Source organism: Blennius ocellaris (assembly GCF_963422515.1).
Source record: "Blennius ocellaris genome assembly, chromosome: 6".
Classification (NCBI taxonomy): domain Eukaryota; kingdom Metazoa; phylum Chordata; class Actinopteri; order Blenniiformes; family Blenniidae; genus Blennius; species Blennius ocellaris.
This window is the reverse complement of record NC_137655.1, coordinates 4620277-4643145: the sequence shown is the minus strand read 5'-3', so window position 1 is coordinate 4643145 and position 22869 is coordinate 4620277. Positions and strand designations below refer to the sequence as shown.

The following is a 22869-nucleotide window of genomic DNA, read 5'->3' as shown; positions in this document are numbered from 1 at the left end:
GGGTTAAAAGGAAGGTAAATGAGAAGAAAAGGGAAATAAATAAGGGAGTCAATAAGCACGCAGGCACATCAATAAGTAATACGGTAATAAAGTTTATTGGAAAGGCAATAAGTGCGTCTGTGCGTCAGTAAATGATTCAATAGCTATAAATATAAATTGATGAGTTTGTAAATAAGTGAAGAAATAATCAATGAGCAGATGAATAAATAAATAGTAAATAAAGAAGTGAAAATGTGAGTTGATAAGCTGATGGACAGGTGAATGTAGGAGTAAAGTGGAAAGTACCGTATTTTCCAGACTATGAGTCACACTTTTTTATAAAGTTCTTTAGCTGATCATGCATCTTGTATTAAGAAGTGATAATACCACCTATGACCACCACAACATAGTACTGCTACGATGCCGAAGATACAGTTTTTTTTTGTATTTTTCAAAACTATGAAGGTCGGCGTCAACAGAAAAGTATCTCTTGGTATCTTAGATCTCCTTTACGTGACATTTTTAAATGAAGACAGAAAACTTTTTCTTGAAAATATTTGCTGGTGAAATGTTAATATACGGAGTAAAGGATGTGTTTAATATGACTCTTCTGTTCAGAACGCGCACAATTACTGTCAGAGCAAAGTAATCTGATTACCAGCTCTGTCAGTTCTTCTTACATATGAGGAAATCATTGCTGTCGTGTTTGCGAGCGTGCCTTCAAAGGCACGTGTTTAATTTTAATTTTGAAGTCTGTGACTTGGCCCAGCGGAGAGATTGAAGCACATGAGCGCAACCAGAACCGACGAAAGACGTCAAGTCAGGAGATTCTAGACGATGAATGAGACACAGACGTCTCTGTTCTATCGGCGAGGTAATTAGATGAAGTGTCATGAAGACCCTGATAGCTGAAGTGGGTAATATTATCTCATTACGGTGGTACCCGTCAGGAGGTGAACAGGTAATCCATCTTCTCAACTGGATTTAATCCACATGAGGTTTTGGTGAGAGAAGCAGCTCATCCCAACAGATGGAGAGGCGAGTGACATAAAATCAGTCATACTGATGGAGAAACTTTGTCTTTAAAGATGCCATTCATTGACTCATCCATTGACTTATTCGCTTACCCACTTGATTAATCCATTTGTTCAGTTGCCTCTTTACTCACTTCATTATGGTAATTTCTGGATTATAAGCTGCATCTGTTAAAAAAGTTTGAAAACGCTTTATTCCAAATTTACGAAGGCCACTATGCTAAATCAGTAATGTTTGTTATTATTCCAGCTGTTAGCCATGATCTGCTGTGCACCCAGTTGGTAAATAAGCGTTCACAAATCTCCACGAGCAATATCACATTCACACCGTACTTCATTTACACTAACCCAGTAAACCAGGCCCACACTTTTAAAGGTCCCATATTTTGTAAAATCAACTTTATAATGGGTTTCTGACAGTAATATTTGTCTCCACTTACTTATTTGTACCACAACTTCATCACTTGCTCGCTCCACTTTTTAGCGAATGTGTGCTCAAACAGGCCAGTCAGAGGTTTTCCCTTCATGACGTCATGTGGGGGAAATAACCCTCCCCTCTGGTAGTGGATACTCGCACTGAGCCTCCCACAGGTGGATGAGCTCTGCCGTCGAAAATTACGATCGGGCACCATTTTTCGCAAACACTGGTATGGTTGAAGGACAAGCATTTCTATGAGCCATTGAGATAAAGCCTCCATAAACATTACTACGTTTGTACCATGAGCGAAAAATACGCTTTGGGTACGATGTTGTTGGACGTCTGACCCTGATGTGAAATTGTAAAAAAAAAAAAACAGATTAATACGAGACCTTTAACTGAAGTGGCGGTGATGGATGTGCACAGGTGTGTTCAGCTTTTCTCATTTGATATTAGGAGGTTCAGTGAAATAACATCTCCTCGAGGACAAATATCTGTTTTTCCAAGGAAGTTGGTTTTGCCGGGTTTATTTTCGTCAACACTGGTGTATTGTTTTTTTTTCTTTTTGGTTTTTTTTGTTGTTGTTGTCTGCTCCATTCTGTTCCATGCTGGCACTTGCTGGTTTGATTGATGTCTTTGTAAGCCTTTGCAGGTATTTGTTGGCCTTCGTTTGCCTGCGATGGTGTAAATGACCGTGGTTCTGGTCTCAGCTGGTCTGATTGTGGTCTGAATATCACATCTTCACCCTTCTTAATCCATACAAACCTGAAGGAAACCAGGCCAAAAGTTAACCCCCAATTTAAAGAAGTGGTATGGAAGAGGGATTGGCTTTCCAATCAAATGGTCAATTTGGAGGACAAATATCAGATTTTTTTCAAGGAAGGTGGAGTCCAGTGGCTGAGAAATCCTCCAAGTCCTTCAAAATCTCATCTCCGATGCCTTCGTTGTCGCGGCAGCTGATCTCATTTTACTTCAGCTTCTCCTTCAGAAGCTTACAAACACACACTGGCACTTGAAAAACCTCTCCATCTGTCTAAAGTTTATTTATTTATTTATATATCCCCCACTCTTTGTTTTATTGCCCCCCCCCCCCCCCCCTCCCTCGCCCTATGAGTTCCTCTCCGCGGTGCCCCACTGGCGGCTTCCCTAATTGTGCGTTTCATCAGCGAATTACAGCGGGAAAACACCACGTCGTGACCAATGAATCTGTCACAGCTCCGTCTCGGCGAAGGAGCCCGCGGTGCGGCGACGCTTGTTGCTTCGGCGACTGTACGCGGCTCGAGGGAACGGGCGGATAAGGGCGACCAGGCGCCGCGCCGCGCCGCGCCGCGCCGCCGCCGCCTCGTTGACACGACTGTCGGTGCGAGCCGAGGATTCCATCGATATCGCAGCAGAAAATTAATCTCTGATGTTTGATCTTCTTCTCACTTTGTTCCCTGTGAAACACAAAGCAAACTCTTGCAGAGCTTTGCACCTCGGTTTTCACCCACATGGAAAGAACCTATATGGGGATATATGCGCATATATGGAACATATAAGCAGTTTATATGCACATATATGCTGCATGTATGCCACATATAGACCAAATTTTGGTTCCAGCCAGTTATTCTCGGGCGTCTTCATGCGTTTTGCTTGACAGCACAGAACTCAGGTTCTCAGGTTATGCAAATGAACCTGACCTGCCCTGTAACTTCGAGTGCGTGCTCCACTGAGCGTCTGCCCCTGTGTGTTAAGCCTGCCATGGACTGCTGACCTGTCCGGCGTCAGCTGGTGGCGTTTCCAGCTCCCGGCAGCCATTACTTTAACAAGGAATGTGCGGGAGAGGAGGAGATTGATGGCTTATAATGTGTACATGATTGTGCATATCAGAGGGCAATAATAGCATGCGTGCGTGACAGTGTATAAGTGTCCTCTTGTGGGAAGGAAAAAAAGTCCCGAATGCGTATGATTGGAAACAGTTAGAGGCGGCGGACAGTTGACCTTCACCACCACTCAGCCTTTATTGCCGGGTTACCGTGGCAACAGCAGGATGTGGTAGTTGGGGTTGGTGTTGGGGGCTGTTAATGATCACTTTCCTTTTTCGAGCTTGACTACATCTTAATGAGCCAATGATGCTGTGAATGGGGTTAGCGGAGAGGATCGTGGAAAATGAAGTGCAGCGAGTTTTCCTCATAGTCTCAGTGCGTTGCGATTGAGTCAACATGTGTTTGCTTGAGCACGCACACACACACACACACACACACACACACACACACACACACACACACACACACACACGTGCACTCCCATGCAGACACGGCGAAGCAGCATGTGTTTCTGGGGTTGGGAGGACACAGCTTCCATTCCAAGATTCATTATTAAAAGCTGTTTAGTGAGACTTGCTGATTAGCATGCGTGTTTCTGCGAGTGCGTGTTTGATCAAGTCTCTCTGCGCTATAATCCAACTTGGCGCACGCCTTCAAGCCGCCGCCGGTCCTCCGAGGTGAATTCCTCGAGCTGGAAGTTCTGATTCGCTCCGGTGCCAGACTGAGCTCAGGAACCGTTGCGTGTCGTCGACGTCGTCGGCGAGTCGGAGCCGACGCGGTGACGCTCCCGCTGCGCCGCAGGACTCGTTCTCGCCGTGGATGTGCAGCGGAGAGCGGAGACAAATATGGAGGGTCATTATGTTGTAAAAACTGATTTCACAGGAGGTCGCGCGTATATTACCAATTTGGTGGATAATTCGACATTTAAACTGCCAACAAACTTTGTGACAAAATCAATGTTTGATCTGTACATACGGAAGCACGCACACGCACACACACACACACACACACACACACACACACACACACACACACACACACACACATACACATACACATACACACACACACACACATACACATACACATACACATACACATACACATACACATACACATACACATACACACACACACACACACACACAGTGTAACTAGCTTCTAGAACTGTTTACATCACTAAATTGCAGTGTTTTTTGTTAGGTTTTTTTTATATGGCTGAATTTCCAACCTTGGATTGCAATTAAGTGAAAGACATGCATAACTAATCAGGTCAGTAGTGGACATGCATGAGGATTCACTGGTAGAGAATGTGTCTGTGTTGTAAACATTAGCATTACAGCCTTCGTCTTCTACTTCTTTGAAAGGCTGAGTGGACCCGTTGCATTTTGGCATGTCGCTTGTATAAATGTTGATTTCCATTATAAAGCATGTTGGAAACAGTTTATTCAAAAGGAAATGACATCCAGAATGAAACTCTCAAGGCTGCAGTCAAAATTATATGGGTTTATTTTTGTCAAAAATGTAGTTTAATGAAGTCTTATTTTGGGCCAACTTTTCAAGTGAAGTTTTTCTGTTTCTGTTTCAGAAAATGTTCACATTTACACTGCAGCGTTTTATACGCGACGTGTGTTTACGCAGAAAAAGCAGAAACACTGACAACAATGTAGTTAGCATGCCCAGCCACTAGTGAGTGCTGTTGTTTGTTTTTTGTAATGAAACCACACGTGCAGCAGAGAACAAAACGCTATAAATGTTACAGTAGTAGACAGACATTCTCGTGGACAGACGATCAAGTTCATCCATTTCCATGGCGACAGAGCTGGACTGTTTCCAAAAAGTCCCACCTTGGGAGTTGCTTTCAAAAAGTTGGGTTTTCAGTGACTCTAAGCACCGTTGTTGTGGAAATACACACTTAAAACACAATGAAAGCGTGTAAACGGGCCCTCGGTCGGGATAAACATTACTGTGAGAACAGAGAAGCCTGTTCCACCTTCAAATATCAAAGATTCTTTGTCACAAAAGCATTATATATTGTTTTTCCAACACTTTTCACCTTTGGTATGTATGTATGTAAATGTGTATGTATTTGACCAACTTGTTGCAAAAACTACTGATTTTGGGACGTTAACGGCGAACCGTTTCTGGATAAATCCCCCAAAAACTGCGAAAAAAAATGTTTCCAATACAAAGCGGATGAGAGAGGCGCCTCATGGAGGAGATCAAATGAGATCAGCATCTGTTGCCATGGAGACGCTCCCTGCTCAATGCTCAAATTTGTGCATTTGTGCAAAAAATCCGATTTATCATTGCGTGTGTCCCTGTATTCGCTTGGTGGTCGTCTTCCTTTTGTCCCGCTGTGATAAACTCCGGCTCCTCAGACTTTCATCAGAATAAATATGATGGACGGATAGATGGATGGATGGATGGATGGATGGATGGACGGACAGCAAGATGACAGCTGTAATGGTCAGGAGCTTTCGAAAATGAGTCTTCTGAGTGAAGCCTCATCACGTCTGACACCTCGGAGTTTACCGGTGGTTTTGATGTTTTGCTGCTAATCAGTTTCTCGACGGAAGAATAAAATTGAAAATGGTTGGAGAGCTCCGACATGTCATCACCAGCATGTCGCTCCATCCACAGCCGTTAGCGGAGTGGCTCCACATCATCCCGCATTCATGCGAATCTTCTCTCCAGGCAGGTGTGAGGTTTGAACAACCTTGTGTCCTTTGTATGTTTCTACATTATGTCTAAGCAATAACCAGAGTGCCATGTGCTGTGAGGCCTCAGTGTTATTAATCATGTTTACAGTTACTTAGGACTGAGAACTAATTCCAGAAATAAAAAAAAAACAGAGAGAGAGAGAGAAGAATTACCAGTTTAATACAACCTGACTCTAGTAATTAGTCAAAGTACGGAACTGTTAAAAGAGTAAAATGCAAAATCTGTGAACGAAAAGTCTGAAATGTGACGGAGAGATTTTTCTGTTTCTCTGAGTCATTTAAAAAAAAAATCTTTTTTCTGTCAAAGTTCTTCCAGACATAAAGCAGTTTTCCCAACCTAACATTATTTGGTAGTTTTAAAACCTTTTTGTTTGCGCTTTAACCATCAGTGTCTATATTTTACAGATTATTGCAAAGTCGGGCGTCTGTTTCCACGACGACGGTGCTCGGAGGCACTGAAAATACAAGTGTTTGAAAACGGCTCCCAGGGTGGAACTTTTAGAAAACGTTGCAACCCTGTGGAAAATGCAACTTTGTGAAAACACTTTGGGAAATCGCAATATTTAGAAAAATGCTCCTTCTCCATGGAAGCGGAAGGAACGTGCAACCATGGTTTTACCTTTAAAAAAAAAAAAAAACCTTCCTTAGAAAAATTCAATTAAAGAACTTGGAAAATGATTCCAGTTTGAATAACACCTTAACTGGTATTTAAATATTGTTTGTTGTTTAGGTAATCTCTGCAGTCCTACTTTGGTTTCGCTGGCAGATATTAACTGGAACAACATTTCCTCTGGCCCGTGCCAGTGGGTGTTTATCTTGGAACTGTTCAGACGTCAGTCTGATGATAAATTGGATAATCTGTTCGAACACATGGGTGCAGACTATAAAATAAAAAATAAAAAAAAACCAGACCCAAAGCTACTAAAACGTAATTGTGATGGCTGACGAGACCAAATGGAGTTTCTGTTCGGGCTGATGTCTGTTCGCTCTACTCTCGTGTGCACTTCCTTTAAATTACCAACAAGACGCTTTACGAGTCGCTCTGTCACTACAGAGTGGAAACTGAATTCCTGAGCCTATAAATGCTAACTGCATAATGTTGTCGGTCTTGTTTTACTTCATGTTTTCTGCACCAAGTCACGACGGGACCAGAGGAAAAGCTTGACGCTACAATAAAGGCAAATAAAAATATGAAAGCACGATAACTGCGTCTTGGTTTGGGCTTTACGATGTTGGTTAAAACGAGTTCCAGCTCGCAGGAAGCAGAAACCCCCCGTCTCTTTTTGTCCTCTAACCCCGACTGGAACCGCAGAAAACCTTCACCTGGCTCCGCAGGTTTCTTCCTGCTAAAAAGGAAGGCTTTTCTTTTCCACTCTTGCTTGTGCCTCTTATTTGGAGCGGTTGGGTTTTTCTCGATAAAAGCGAGGGACTATATAGGAAGAACACTTAATTAAATTGAAGAGAAAACACTCCTGGACTGTGGGGAGGACTCATGTTTCCAAGAAGAGCATTTTCACCTCCTGTCCGCCCTCGACCCATGACGTCAAGCGTCCGCATCACAGATTACGGCTATTTTTATTTTATTTATTTTTTATTGATTCATTTCAGGCACATGGCATTTCAAACATTTTGTATAATCACATATGTGTTGTGTGTGTCTCTCCACACGCACACACACACATCCAAAAATATATACACCTTTTGGGGATAATAAATAAATAAATAATATCTAAAAAATATATAGTTAGACAAAATATATGATCTATGTTTAAGTATACACACACACACAATCGTATATAAATCAAACTTCATTTTATAGCAATCCTTATACAATAAATGTAATACAAAGTGCTTAACATGATAAAAGATTTTTTTGCATGTATACATATATATATGTATATATATGAATAACGAAGAAATAAACTAATCAAGTACTATCCCTTCTTTATAGTTATATTTTTGTATTAAGAATAGATAGTATTATATATCTAAATATAGCAGTATTGGCAGCATGTTATCTGACATATATAAGACTAAATTAGAACTTTGCATTCATATATATTTATTCAGACAGTCGTCCCCTTCCCAGACGTTCTCACATCCACATCTCACCACTGTTTGTCCCTGAGCATGACCTTTGACCCCTGCAGCTCACCATTCCCAACATGCGTGATTAAGGTTGACGTAAATGAAGCGGACAGATTAAATGCAGAGAAGTCACACTTGGCTATATGGCATTTAATTGACGCGGTCATGTTACATTCACGGACGGATTCCGGGGTTTCGCGGCACACGTGTTCTTATTTTTAGGGATCGTACGGAAACAAACACGAGTCTCGTCTCGCTTGTGTTGTGGCAAGACGTGTCTTGTGCGCTATCTGGCCGTGCAGCGGGTAAACATTTGCACGTGTGTTCATGTTCTATGCCGCTGATAAGGAGCGAAGCCGCCTCGTCAGAGAGTTACTAAACACACATTTAGATTGGAAATGCATGCATAGACGTGCAGTTTAAACAGCTGGGCAAAGAAAAGTAGAACGAGCCACCTCGGTGACTCTGTGTGTGCGTGTGCATGTGTGTGTGTGTGTGTGTGGTTTTTTTTTTTTAGTCAGCAGCTCTGTGTCCCAAAGATACCGGGCAATGTTGCCAGGCGACAGGTACCAATTGTGTTGCGTTTCCATGGAGACAGCCGAGAGGGTGGGGCCTCGATGAGAAGAACATTGTGTTTTCTGACTCGCTCACACGCACACACACACACACACACACACATAGACACACATAGACACACACACTGTTTATTAAACTCTGAGCTACATCAGATGGTTTGCCGCGGCGGCCCGGCTGGAGCCTGGCGTCCTTACTGACATAACTGCTCACATAACAACTGACTGTAGAAAATAAAGAGAAATAAAAACAATAGCAGCCTCCAGAACAATTCCACCGACTTCAGCTCCTCATTTGTAACGGCTGAGAGAAAATAAACCCGACAAAAGAGAGACTGAAGGTTAAAAACTAATACTATGCACATTAATAATACACATATTGTGATGTAAATAAATGATAAGGTAGTCAATAGTCAGCGGCAGGTTGTTACATAATGGATTTCCAATCTTAACTAGAACATGTTTAGCATTTGTCAACATGGTACGGAAATCCATATGACACAAGAGGCTCCAATCTGGCTCCAATTGTCGAAAACTCAAAGAAAACACAGATTTTTTAAGCTACTATCGAGCGTCTCAAAGCCATGCTAACATGTAAAAACATCCATAATGCAAAATTTTGGGGCGGCTATTTCACTGCATTTTTTTAACAGAAGTATTTAATTAAAGTTGGTTTTATGGGGGCAATTTTCAGTAGTAGTTGTTTGTTTTGGGGAAATCACATAATACTCTGCACCACAACATGGAAAAACTAAATGTAAATGGCACCATTTTACTGATAACTACATAATATATTCAAACACATTTGACTAAATCCAAGACAAATCAAAACAATGAAAGAAAACTAAATCCCCTCAAAACTGATAATACATTAAAAAAAAAGCTAATAAATTAGATTTACAAATGTGTCCTCCCACTGTTACAGACATTGTTTTCAATATGTTGCTGTCTGAACATTAAACTTTTCTCAAACAAAAATGCAAAAAAAAGAAGCATTTTCACTTTAAACGGTGCCTCGGTCGGTATTAATGTTTCGGATCAGATGTTTTGCTCAGGTTATGAGGCTCTGCCGCCCTCACCACCTGCTGAAGGTCCTTCCAGGTCTTCTTCTTTATGCACGGTGCTCCAAATTCCTCAAGCGAGGCCCACAAAATGTGTGATTATATGTTAGAGGAATGGCTTCCTACCAGCTCTTTTGTGTAGGTAGCTAATACTAATACTAATACATTCCATAAAGGTGTGAGGAATGGCTGCTGTTTTCAGTGCTGGCCTCCAAAATTAAACCAAAATATATAGTAATACTGTAGTAGCTTGCAGAACACGAGTTAGATGTACGAGGAAAAATAACCGACAACAGGAACGTCAGTGTGAAACGGCCGCTGATGGTTTTGGTATTCAGGCCCTGAAGTTCAACCTGGTTGGTGGGAAGACATTTATTCTCCAAACTGCCGTGTGGCTGAAAGAGGATAAACTCCTTCAAAGTGCCGTCTCACGTCGTCTCATTAGGAGACGGACTGGACCGTCCCACCAGTTTTACAGACCGACGGCGTCCCTGGAAAGAAAGTCTCTGTGTGGCGTCGGCACACTCTGCACTGTACCCGGGGGGGGGGGGGGGGGGGGGGCGCTCTGACAGAACCCTACTTTACTATTTCTGCCTCTGTCACTCTCTCGCTGTAGGTGGACACTAATGGTTCCCCTTCTTTTTTTTGTCCTTCCACACGTCCTCAGTCAACAGCATGTTTGTCTGTTTGTACCAACATGAAGAGCAAATGCAGCACCGTGATGTTGAAATTCTCCTCTAAATGCTCCTACAAGGAAATAAATTAAACATCATAGAATCAACAAATGTTCCTTTTGAAGTTTCAAGTTGTTGTTTTTTTTTTCAGGCACGCTCAGATATCCTTTTAAAGTATTAGTGAAGTACTAACCTTTAGTTATTTGACGATACTTATTAAATATGACATAAAGCCTTATTCAGGGGGCTTCAACCTTGATGACCAAAAAGCCATTTTTGGCACTTTCCACCAAAATCAAATTTAACTGGAACCACAAAACATATTTTAACCTTCCAATGAGGCTGACACAGCTGCTAAAGTTTTGATATAGATATATATATATATATAAACATAAACGGTATCTTGTATTATATTTATGAAGCTTCAATTACAGTTTGTGACGGGTAAACATTTCATTACATTCTGAACTGTTTAATTTTTGAGTTTTTTTGTCGACGAAGCGATCCACTGCGATCATCTGGAGGTGTCCGAGCTACGAAGACCACCGGTGTTTCAGATTGACTGGTTTCCCTGTTAACTGGTGACCAGCTTCCTGGTCACAGCAGATGTTAAACACCCGACCAAAATCCATAGTTGTCCTGGCGAACGCCATTAAAGCTTCTTCTTTTAACATCAGCTGCTGCTAGCAGCCGGTGGCAGAAGTCACCAGTTAACAGGGGCACCAGTTAAGCCAAAACACTGAACAATGAGGCGCATCTTCACACAATCATGACAATCCACATTTTTGTAATATGTATTATTAACATATGTGCTAAAAATACAAACTGTTTAATGCGTTATTTGAGCTGATATCCAATGCCGGTTTGTTCTGCATCATATCAGGGGTGGTTGCTTGTGCACGACGGGGAAAAGCTTCGACGACTCCGCCCACGCCACGGTGGAACTATATTGTCATGGAAAACGAGCGGAGAGGCGAGCGGAGGTGAGGTGAGGCAGGACGAGGAGGTACGAGTGGGAAAGCGTCATAACGGTCTTCAGCATTCAGTCTTTCTACGTCGTCTGCCCATACGAACGTCTCTGATAATGTTTACAGCGTATTGTTCTCTCAAAAACAAACAGCTCCCGCTAGTGGCCACGCATGTTAACTACATCATCCTGATCGTTTCTACTGTAAAAGAGAAAATAAATACGGCAGATGGGTTTCGACAATCTTCCCAGTAGTTTCCCAGGCACGTTTATTTGTATGGGGAATCAGAGGGGCGTCGACGTTTCACCGGTGGACTGAGCTCATGTGGCTCAGGAGGAGTTCGGCTCCAGGTCGACAGGGTGTCAACCAGTGCATCCGTCCTGGTGGGGCGATCATCAAACACACACACACACACACACACACACACACTGATGATGGCAGAGGGCTTGATTTGCGGTTCCCCCTATCACATGGCTGGATGAACCTGCAGTGGAGCAGATGATGGACTGGTTTGCAGTTTTATTGCTCACATTTCATCATCCTAGACATTTTCATTTCCCACAAATTACAGAACAATTTAACTAAATTATTATTTTTAATTAAAAAAATGAATAAATTAAATAAAGGTGTAGACTCACAGCCGTGGAGAAACGCCCAGGGCCTGTCGGAGGGCAAAATGAGCATTGCACTGTGAATAACGTGACTTACGGAGCAGTTTTACTTAAAGTGTTGTGTTTTGCGGCGCCGATCTTTTTCCAAGGCATCTGTGCTCAAACGCAAAATTGACTTACTCAACATGTCAAGTGTTCGACGGCTGTAAGAGGATGTTAATACCAACATGTCAGGAATACTTTGTTGGAAAGGGAAGTGCGGCGTCCACATTAATGACTGCGGACAGTGTCGAGCGCCGCAGTGGAAGACGCGTGCGTAAGACGCGTGCGTAAGACGGATGATTTCAAGCAATTAGATCATCTATCAGTCAGACGAAAGGAAACCGGAGGAACGACGGGAGCCAGAGGCTAGCGATTGGGCCGGTCGTTACCTGCGGCTTGCGCCGTGACGATGCTGAAATAATGACTTTGTGTGTCGGTGTAAACATTCACCGGCTCCTCTGTGTCATTGTAAATTGGCTGCGTTCACACAGCCATGCTGGGGTCTGTCAGATGTTAAATATTACATTTTAATCACACAAGAGTGGCTTTTTTCTGCACGAATGAACAGACTTGATTCTTTTCTATGTCTGGGGTGTGTGTGTGCATGTTCTCCCTTGACCGACATGTCTTTTCTCCTCGTGCTGCAGCTCAGATCGGTTTGTTGGGTTAATTGACACTAAATAAGTTGGCCGAAGTGTTAGCGCTTTAACTGGGGGTGTCAAACACATTGATTTTTGTCTTTATTTGTGGCACAGAATATACGTGATGAAAATGGCTATACCGTATAGTTCCTAATAGAAGAGCACCGCCCAACTCGCTAACTCGTGGCTCGTGTTTCCTGGTAACAACAAGCTGTCGGGTCGATTCTGATGCGTAGTTGGACGGCGGGAGACGGGGGCAGATGCCAGTGGTTGCGGAATTGCAGGCGGCTGCCACATGAACGTGAAGCACCCTCCATGCCACCTGCAGGTTGTTCTGTCTCAAACTGATGTTCCAGGTCACTTGAAACCCCCGTCGGGGTTGGATGAAGCTCCACTGTGGCACTGCAGGGGGTCTGGACTGCAAATCTGGCAGGATAAAAACTAATCAGTCTGTGCGGTTGGAGAGTTCTTATTTCCCTCTTGACTTGACTTTTTCTCATTGTTTCTTGGCTCATCTGCCATCAGCTGTGCTTTTGTTTGCTTTTTTTCCCCACCGGTCCAGGTGTTTTTTGTCTCAGCCTGACACTCTTTCCCTTTTTTACTCTCACACACTCACAAACAGGAGTCAGGTGTGTTTAAATCTTGGTATTGATCGCCTGAGGAGGGCCGATATTCTCTCCTACCGCCGCTCGAATGGCAGCTGCCGTTTCCTGTCACCTCGCGTCTGTGCCTCATTTTGCTTAATCTGCCTGCGGAGAAAGACGCTCGTCAGTCCGGTCTCTCAATCAGCCATGCTGGTAAATGAAGGTGTCACTTCCTTTCCTTAAAGGGCATCAGAGGACACACACACACACACACACATAACAACCCCCACTATTTTCATCTTTCAAAGCCACCCTGGGTACCATCAAAGTGCTTTTGAAGGGACCTTAATTCACCAGAGCATGTGAATAGAAATCCAGATGGATCCGGCACGAAAAACCCAACTAGCACCAAAAGAAAAATCCCGATTTTGTGTGGAAATCATGTGCAGGAGCCACAGGCAGTTCGCCCTGTCCGATAGTCACAGTTTGAGGCCTCTGTCTCCTTGTGTGTGCGAGAGTTTTCACCAACTGAGTTCAAATGCATGTTGTTTTTTTGGGGGGTCTGTGAGAGGAGACCACTGTTTCACAGGAAGTTTATTTCTTAAGAGAAGCAACACAACACTGAGACCTGAGCTGAGACATCAGTGATGCTGCCATGAAAGATATCAAACTATCCTGAAAGCCATGCTGCCGGGGCCAGCTGTGTAAAAACATGCATAATGCAACAGGTAGAGGAGAAGTTTTGTTTGAGACATTTTACTGTATTTTGTACCATCATTTTGAAAATGTTGCTGTGGAAATGCAAAATTTCCACTTTAAACGTTGTGTAAACCGCAGCGTAATCACTGTGAGGAATAGACAGATTTTTTTTTTTCCCCCACCCGATACCTGAATTCTATTTGTTTCCGTTGTTGTGAGCAGGATGTAGTTTCCAGCTACGAGAGCTGGACGTCTGTGCTGCTGCTCCTGGCGGGGTCATCCACCCGGACCGCCGGTTTAATGTGCGTCAGCGGTCGGCCAGCGCATTTAAACTGAACTGTGGTTCTGCTGCAGGTCCGCACACAATAGTCCCATCAAACTATAGACGATCCATCACTGATCCCTGAAATAACCTGCGGGTTTTTTTTAGGTGGGGTGGGGGGGGGGGATGTTGTGCAAAGACGAGTCGGAGTTCACCTGCAGAAATGGGCTCCTGGTGGGATTCAGCACCATTGAATCTATTTTAAACTGAAATGTATTTTAACAGAGTTACAACCTCTCCAATCAAAACACAGCGTCGGGAAGGTAATGGAGTCTGAATGAGTAACAGCTGTGCAGCTGGTTTAGTGTGCAACTCTAAAAGGTTAGACGCATCCACAGACAGTCCTCATACTCTTTAAAACTATCAATTCTTCCTTTGTGAGTTCAGTAAACCAAGCAGGCAAACACAGCGAACGACAAAGTCCCGAGAGAATTCTCTTTTCTTTCGTTCACATGGAGACGGGAGGTTTTCAGCAAAACGCAACTGAGACTTTCAATTCTCACTTGAAATCTGGGTTGGTATAGAGCGGCGGTCATCTCTCCATCGGAAGGTTGCAGGTTCGATTCTCCATCTCTCTCTCTCTCCCTGGCCCATGTCGAAGTGTCCTTGAGCAAGACAGTGAACAAGTTGCTCCCACTGGACCGAGCAACGTGCACTGTGAGCACGAATGTGACTAGCAGTAGAAAAGTGCTACGTAAGTGAAATCCATTAAGTGTTTAGAAAACGCAGTGACGTAAACAGGCTTTAAGTTTGGAGGCTGAGCTGTAGTGATTTTCATTGGGAGAGAGACGCTTGGACCAAATGACAAAAAGGAACAAATCAGAAGTACAGCCAGGGATGGGCATGGATCATGAGGTTTGTACGTGTTGTGGTGACAGATAGTGAAGTTCATAGACAAAGAAAGAAAGAAAAGACCTCAGAGATTGTTGGATGTTCAGGAGGACGACAGGGAGATGGTTGGTGTGACGGTAAAAGAGGCTGCAGTCGGTGCGATGTGCTGAAAGGAGCAGCGAAAAGACCAGTGCATCATCTGCATATGTGCCTTGCAACATTTTTAAAAAAAAGACTTTTTCATGAAGAAAACAATCTTGCAAAAATACAGAACCAACATAAACCGAACAGTTTTTTTGTTTGTTTTTTTTCCCATTTCAATCTGATGTGATTCTCGTCGAGGTTTCTTTGTTCTCATCGGTACATTGTTTTCATGTTTTTTTTTTCCTGCTGTGTTTCCATCCTCTGTCTCAACAAGGTATCAATCTCCTGTTGTGTTGTCTTCACACTTCAAAAAGCCAGGCAGTTTTGCAATTTTGCTATTCAACCCACATGCACGCACCCTTTGATAGGTATGAATTTATATTTCAGAAGCTACAGAGGTCTATTTCTTTTTTCTTTCAGATGTTGCAGACAATAACTAGAGGCCTTGCAATCAAGGTGTTGTATGAAAATATCAGCACTTGTATAGTGATCTTGCTCGGATTATTATTTCAATTCTTCATTTTTAATCACACATTACTGTTTGTTTTTTTCTTATCCTTTATAAAGGGTTGAGATTAGAAGCTGAAATCACTGGTTGCCATGTTCTTTACTTTCATTAGTAAAGGCGGCAACTGTTTTGTTTGCAGGAGTTTAGTTTCTCACAGCAGAGCAAGAAATAACTGGTGGTTTTAAGGACTGTGTTCAGTACATGATATAGTGGAGCACAAACAACGCAGCGTTGCACATTTATTTCTGAGAAAGACTGTCGGACCAGCAGGCCACGCCTCCTCACAGCAGTTTAAACTTTAACTTTCACAGCAGCTTAAACCGCACAGCTTTTATTTCTCGCTTCAAATGTTTTCAGAAATACATTTCGCCGAACTGTTTTAGTAACAAAAGCTGGTGACCTGTGGTCAAAACTGGACTCTGACAGCCCTGAGTGAGGCGTTCAGGTGCATCACGTAACTCTGACCTGCTACATTCTTAACGTCCTCCGCGGCTCACGCAGTAGCGAGGCTACATGCTAAACATGATTAAACTATGACTGGTACAGTCACTAGCGAGCTGGAACTTTCTTCTTGTCCGTATGGAGAATGATTCGGCCTTCAGAAGCAGATTAAGAAAACACAACAAACCAGGCATAATTAAAACAAATCAAAGCTGGAGACACTGTCGCATCCCCTCCCTTCTGCTTTTATCACAAGTCACACCCCGTCCATAAGCTGTGCTAACCGCATTAGCCTGTTTGCGTGTGCATTTTCTCAATCACTCCAGCTCGTGCAGATGTTCCCTAATCCGATCACAAGTTGGAGGAGGTGGAGGAACGGTCCAATCGCAAGTTGGTCGCCCCCCCCCCCCTGTAATCCAATAACGGAGCAGCTCAGTGATCGATCGGAGCGGCGGGAGCGGCGCCCTCACATCTCTCCGTCTCGTTCACGCTAACCGACACACGCGGTCCGTTCCTGTAATCATCCAGAGTTGTTGCCAGGCCGGTGTGTTAGATTATTCATCAAAGCCTGCCGTGCCTCCAGGCGTGTTTTCAAGATGGATCCCTCAACGGTCCATCTCTGCTTCTACTCTAACACCAATGTCAATCACAAACCCAATACCCCCCCTCTCCCCCGGGGTGAAGTAATTAGCTTTGCAAATATCAAATATGTGTAACGTATTTACCTTAAAGACGACGCCGCTTGATGCACAGCAGCATGCTTTTTTTTTTTTTTTTAATTAGCGAGTGCATCTAAAACAGACTTAAACAGGTATCAAACAGGTCAACAAAATGAAGTATATTCTTCCATGTGGCCCATTTCATGGAGGTTAGTGCAGCCAAAAGTGCTTCACAAGCGATAAATCGAGCCTCCCAGCACCTTCACTGTTTTCTGTTGGCACAACATTTTCCTTATCTGAAGTCAGTCTGCCAAATGAGTCTCACAGGACTTTGATATCTGCCAGTCACAAAGGACCCCATGACGTTATTTATTTGATTTCCGCCACGAAATGTTTGGGTGCAGTGGGAAAAGCCGTCATGTTTTGCGTTGGTGGTTCGCAGACATGAGTGATGTCTGTTCTTCAAGGAGCTCCGGTGACTTTTTCTACCAAAGTCGGTGACGCCAATGAAAATTGGCTCTAAAGAGAGAAGAAGAAAATCCTCAATGTGCAGATTATCGGTAGTGTTGCTGTGAGAGATCAGCTGACCGGCCAGCACTACGTGGGATTCTGTCATTAAGTTCGGACGAAATTACTTCAGTCAGTGGAGGAAGATGCTCTATAATGTGGATGATAGTGGAGGAAGATGCGCTAAACTCTACGCGGTTTTCAGTCTTTCTGCCGTTTCTGTGGAAACAGACATCGTTTTCCGTATAAACCAGAAACTCGTCCGAAATGAAAATGTGAAAACTTCCTCGCTTCCTTTCCTCTGCGCTCATTTCAAAATCCCCTGACAGCAGAAGAAGAACTCCAGCTGACAGGCTGTCTTCACAATCGTTCACCCTGACAGACAGTTCAGACGCCGCAGGATCCGTCAGAGCGCCCAGCGCAGATCGCTGGAGGTGATGTTACCTTGGAGGAGGATGAGGCGACACCTGGGGAACGCCGACGTTGTGAGGAATACTTATTTCACTCCTGCTCCACCGGTTTCAAAGGTCCTGTGTACCGAACGTGATGCTGGCAGCGCAGAGCCGAGCTGGAAGTGTTGACGTTGACCGCGTGAGACAGATACAGTGATGACCGATCACATGACGCCAAGGAAAGACGGTAAACATGCAGCTCACTGGGGCAATCATGGCTGGACTGACTGGGATGGATTACCCTGATGGATTATGACCCTTATGAGCTTTCGATTGTTGGAGATGCCAGAAACACGATACGGTCATAAGTAAATGAGTCAAATTGTAATGGGTGTTGCTGGGTACGTGTATTTACCAAAACATGGACCAAACGTGAGAAAACGGACTGCAGGTTCAAACCAGCCAAGGCTCAGTTATTCAGCTGGACGTCCCACTGCGGTATTTTCTACTTCTTCTCAACTTTGGAACCAGTTGTGTGTGTTGTTTTTGAGTGGCAGTGTTGTTGTACACCACTGGTTTTTGGGTGGAAATCGAGATCAGAGAATAATTGTCAGGATTACTCAGCGGGAATTTGGAGCTTCATATTTGTCAGCCATCCATCCATCCATCCGTCCAACCATTTTTCACATTTTCTAACTGAGGCCCTGTTTACGCAACAATGCTTCAAGTGAAAACACATAATTTGTCCATCTTTGTTTCAGAAAATGTTTGCGTTTACAGAGCAAACATGGAGGCAGAAATACTGAAGACAATGTAGTTAGCGTCCCCGGCCACTAGTGGGTGCTGTTGTTTGTATTTGTAATAAAAATCACACACACACACAGCAGAGAACAATCTCTATAAACATTAACAATGTTCGTACACGGACATTCTAGTGGCCAGACGACCAAGTTGGATTGTTAGTACGGTGACCTTCAAAGTAAAACTACCAAGTCCCAGGAGAATATGGAGTCGTGACACGACGGAGGAAAACATTGTTCTGATTGTCCGTCGACTGAGCATGTGCAGAACGACGGATCAGTAGTAGCACCACTTTCAGAAAAGTTGCGTTTCCCTCCATTTCTATGGAGGCGGAGTTTCAGCGTTTTCAAAAAGTTATTTTCAATGGCTCCGAGCGATGCTGTTGCATAACCCCCCCCCCCCCCCCCCCCCCCCCAAACGTAACGAAATTTTCCATTTTTGACTGCTACCGTCACACATTTGCTGCTCTCCGCCTGTCAGACCTCTTTAACAGGATGAATGATGGTTTTCTTGTGTCGATGTCAGCAAATTCACCATGAGTGCTTTGTTCATGTCGTTGATGGGATGGTATTTTATTGTGAAGGCCACGGTCAACTAAAGTGCAGACGTATGATGAATGCATGGCCCCCCCGGGGTGATCGTACATGAAGACTGAGGGTCACCATCTTCCTGCGAGGGTTTATAATATCACTTTACAGATTGATGTGCTCCAGCTCAGTAGTGGTGACACACACACACACACACACAGACACACACCCACTGCCACATGCATTATTTTCAGCATGTGTGAGGGCCTGACGGAGGGAAGTGAAGGTTGGCAGGGAAATACTGGCTGGAGGGGGTCCAGACGGAACCGGGATGTGGTCTTTGATGTGCAGGACGACCCGCCTGTCAAAGCACTTCACAGCAGCCCGAGCGGGCCTTTCAGGGCAGACGTGCCATAACGAGAAGGGAACGGCTGTATGGATAAACTCCTGCCATGGGCTTAACTTTTGATCCCCTCACACTCACACATTCAATTCACATCCTTGGGGGAAAAAAAATACAAAAATACAAAAATTGGGGTCGCGTTGATCTGTTAGATGGGAGATCTTTAGTATATCCAATGAACGGCCTCCATATACTCTGTTTTCACTTGATGTGACGTCTTCCTGGAGACTCTTCTTCTGTGCGACCGGCTCATGCGATCGCTCCTTCAAGCACACAAATCGCCAGTAAGAGCTCGGGTGTTAGCGTGAGCTTGATGTGAGGTGGATTTAACCAGCCGCTCAGCAGGGGGTGGGGGTGGGGGGGGTGGAGGAGGGGGGGCTCTGCTTGTTGCTAGGGAAGCAAGACAGTACTAAATTAACTTTGTGTGTGTTTCCGGGCGCTTCATTCTTCATGAGTGAATTAAATCTCCATCATTGTTGCTTGAGTTTTCTGTCCTGGTCGGGACGATGTGGAGCTCATTTAGCTTGTTCTATGTTGGCCTATTTATATCCACAGAAATGAAATCTGGATTAGAAACTTTGAAAAAAGGCTTTTTTTTTAATTCAGTCTTGTATGAATCCATTACAAACCGTTTGGTTTTTTTTGCTTTTTCTTTTTTTCGGTCTCTTGAAAATGAAGATGTCAAGCTTAAAATGCGATTCACAATGGTTCTTGTGCAATGAGATTATAATTCCAGTCTCCGCAGCAGCAGCAGCAGCAGCAATGCAAAGACAGGCGCTGTGACTATTCTCGGACGCGAGGTCGGACCGCGGCACTTTTTCATTTGTAACTCAAGTCGCTGGCGGCCCCGTCTGACCTCCCGGAGGGTGACATAACAGCCAGCCGCTCATTAAAAACGGCTCTGGATTGAGATGCAAGATGGAGGCAAAATTCAACAGAGAAGAAGCCGCAATGAATAAACGCATCAGGTGTAACTGAGCCACCGCTGGACGAACACGTCTGATCTGAGACTCCCGAGTTCATTCTCACTTCTCCAAAGTGAATACATTTATACACATCAGCTCTGCAGAAAGAACAGGTTTTTTTTGCCACAGAAAATTTTACGTGGTGCCGTAACGTTTGAAATGAAGGTTGCAAGGGCAAGAGTTTTGCAGTATAAACAAAAACTGTAATTAAAGTTGCATGAAAATATATGAATTTTATTTAAGAACAACTGGCTTTACTTTTTAGCTACTTTGCAAATCCACATCTTTTGTTGCAAAAGTCATTTATTTATGGATTCATCATTTCGTGTTCCATTTATCACTTAAAACTGCAAGATGAGAGATTGAGGAGCATCTGAGATGTTGAAAGTAAGGTATTCTTGTCTATTCTTTTCTACCGAGTTAGCATCAATATAAGCAAGCGGCTAACATGCTGCAATGCTAATTTGGTTCCAAATGTGGCGTTGGCGAAGGTCTGCGCTCATGTTCAGATTCACGGTTACACTGTAAAATAGAGCAAAATTATCTGTCATATCTAAAAATAAGATTAACATTTTTTTTTAAAGTGCCAAATAATTTGGGTTTTGATAAATCATTTGGTGGATTGTTGATGTTGTGATTGGACAATGTAAAAAAAAAAAAAAAAAAAGGCTAGGGTCGGCTTTGTATTTCTTTTAATGTCTTTCTTTCTTTTAATGTCAGTATCTTTTAATATCACTCTGATTCTACATTTTCTCATGGACCAGTCGCAACTGAATTTGTTTAAATGAATACCAAAAATTGTAAAAATGATCCCTTTACGTTCAAGAAATTTTCCGTCTCCAATACACACAATCGTGCGTCGACCAGCTTCACCCGACTACAGGCGGTGGATTACATAACGTGTGCACACATCACTCTGTTGAGTAAACAGCCTGTGAGTTTCACGTTGTTGTTTACTCTGCACGCGTCCGAGCCCAGAGAGCTGGATGACATCAGGATCGAGTCCCGCCGGATCCACGGAGCGAGGAAGTTCGACATCCGCCCGACACCCTGAGGAAGGTGGTCGTCACCTTGCTCAGTGTTTCTGTCGGCGTGCGTCTGCAGTGGCGGCCCCCCGGGGGGGTTCAACTGAGCGAGGGGTTGTGTGTTGAGTGACGTGTCGTTCAACAGAGTAATTAGCTAACGAGACGGATTGCTGGGCGAACGTGTGTCCTCTTATTCACTATACCCATTTTTCCCCCCAGAAGCAATTTTGTAATTAAAATCATTGGAAAGTTAACGATTTTATTTACTCTTACACTCCCTAGAGGATGTAATCCGTCACACGGGCCTTATAGGCAAATGCGACAGGCGCCGCGGCCTCCAGGGGGCGCCACATCATCGGGGGGGAAAAAATTGACCTTTAATATAATTACATTAAAACTAGTTGATGGAAAATGGAAAAGCTCAAATTGTTTAATATATGAAGCAATGTCCAGTTGATATTACATCAAATACGTCCTGTAAATAGCTATTTTATCTAGTTTGTTTAAATTCTCAAATGCTTAAGAGTGGCGTTACTGTGTGCATATTGTGTGGATATTTAAATCATTTGCTGTTTATCCACTTTATTATTTGGTATCTATATTGTATTTCAGATTCTATATCAGTATCTATATTATATCTATATTATCAGATATTATAGATACAGATATTATAGATACTGATATATATCAGTATCTATATTGTATTTCAGATTCTTTTGGTATTTATTTGCAGTTTATTAAACAAAATGTAATTGTGAATTGGGTGGTACTTTTTTTGTAGATAAAAAACAAAGGTAAAAACAATGTTTTTACCTTGTTTTTTGATTGTTTTTACAATGTTTTTTGATTCTCCTCATCGGGTCGGGCTCTGCGTTACTTATTGGAAGACGTCTGCATTAGAACCTGTGGAGATTGTTGCACGGAAAATAAAACTATTGTCTTCAAGATTAACACACACAATCCTCCTGATAAGTAACACAGATAAGTTCACATTTGTTGAAAGGGAAAATGGACGAAAAAACAAAATAAAGACTGCAGTATGTCAACACTGAAGCATTACAGGTAAATACAGACTGATTTATAATATTCATCTTCACACACACGACAAGACATGGTGTGTGTGTGTGTGTTTGTCGTGTGTGTGAAGCCAATAAACAGCAGGGGTGTGTGTGGGGCGTGTTCCCGCTTGTCCTCCAGCTCCTTACAGGAAAGTGGGCGTGTGTGCCGTCATCAATTAGTGAGACTTTATCGGGTTTTGCGACGAATCCTGCCAGTGTTTTGTTGGTCCTGATCGATCCTTCTCCCTGCTCCTGGCGGATTCCTGGCTCCGGCTGCGTTTCACTGCTCCTTCTCTCCCAGCGTGAGGCTGCGTTCACATGGATCACCCCGAATAGCGGCTGGAGAGGAGGCCCTTTAATTACCTCGGTTACTTTCGTTATCGTATT

At 43.4% G+C, this 22869-nt stretch overlaps 1 protein-coding gene across 1 annotated transcript in view; it reads left to right on the top strand.

Moving 5' to 3' along the window:
* The window catches only part of kcnh3 (potassium voltage-gated channel, subfamily H (eag-related), member 3), a gene marked incomplete at both ends in the record, with an annotated part of 146479 nt that overhangs the window by 66331 nt on the left and 57279 nt on the right, over positions 1-22869 (top strand).